This window comes from Oncorhynchus masou, chromosome 31 (assembly GCF_036934945.1).
Source record: "Oncorhynchus masou masou isolate Uvic2021 chromosome 31, UVic_Omas_1.1, whole genome shotgun sequence".
NCBI lineage: Eukaryota > Metazoa > Chordata > Actinopteri > Salmoniformes > Salmonidae > Oncorhynchus > Oncorhynchus masou.
Window position 1 is genome coordinate 69,400,677 of NC_088242.1, and position 1,355 is coordinate 69,402,031.

Here is a 1,355-nt window from a genome sequence, read left to right on the forward strand (position 1 = left end):
TCCGGAAGGAGATCAATACTACAGTCATATGACCGGTGTGGAGGGAGAGAAGTGGCCTTGGAACGACTGAACACCGCGCAGATCGTGATACTCCTCCGGCACCCCTGTCAAATCGCCAGGCTCCTCCTGTGAAGAAGAGACAGAGGAAACAGGAGGGATAGCAGACATTAAACAGGTTACATGACAAGAAACATTCCAGGATAGGATAGTATTACTAGACCAATTAATAGAAGGGTTATGGCGCACTAGCCAGGGATGACCCAAAACAACAGGTGTAAAAGGTGAACGAAAAATTAAAAAAGAAATGGTTTCGCTATGATTACCAGAGACAGTGAGGGTTAAAGGCAGCGTCTCACGCTGAATCTTGGGGAGAGAACTACCATCTAAAGCGAACAAGGCCCTGGGCTCCCTAACTGTCTGAGAGGAATGTCATGTTCCCGAGCCCAGGTCTCGTCCATAAAACAGCCCTCCGCCCCAGAGTCTATCAAGGCACTGCAGGAAGCAGATGAACCGGGCCAGCGGAGATGGACCGGAAAGGTAGTGCGTGATCCAGAAGGAGAGGCCTGAGTAGTTGCGCTCACCAGTAGCCCTCCCTTACTGATGAGCTCTGGCTTTTACTGGACATGAGGTGACAAAATGACCAGCGGAGCCGCAGTAGAGACAGAGGCGATTGGTGATTCTCCGTTCCCTCTCCTTGGCCGAGATGCGAATACCCCCAGCTGCATAGGCTCAGCATCCGAGCCGGCGGGGGGAGGGTGGCAGTGATGCGGCAGGTGGCGGCAGTGATGTGGAGAGGGGAGCAACGGAGAACGTGAGCTCCTTTCCACGAGCTCGGCGACGAAGATCAAACCGTCGCTCTATGCGAATAGCGAGAGCTATTAAGGAGTCCAGACTGGAAGGAACCTCCCGGGAGAGGATCTCATCCTTAACCTCGACGTGGAGACCCTCCAGAAAACGAGCGAGCAAAGCCGGCTCGTTCCAGTCACTAGAGGCAGCGAGAGTGCGAAACTCAATAGAATAATCCGTTATGGATCTATTCCCCTGACATAGGGAAGACAGGGCCCTGGAAGCCTCCTCGCCAAAAACAGAACGGTCAAAAACCCGTATCATCTCCTCCTTAAAGTCCTGATACTGGTTAATACACTCAGCCCCTCGCCTCCCAGACTGCCGTGCCCCCACTCACGCGCCCGTCCGGTAAGGGAGAGAAATGACGTAGAGCGATGCGGGCTGCGCTCCTGGAGTAAGTGTTGGGCTGGAGAGAGAACACCACATCACACTGAGTGAGGAATGAGCGGCACTCAGTGGGCTCCCCAGAGTAACACGGCGGGTTGTTGATCCTGGGCTCTGGAGACTCG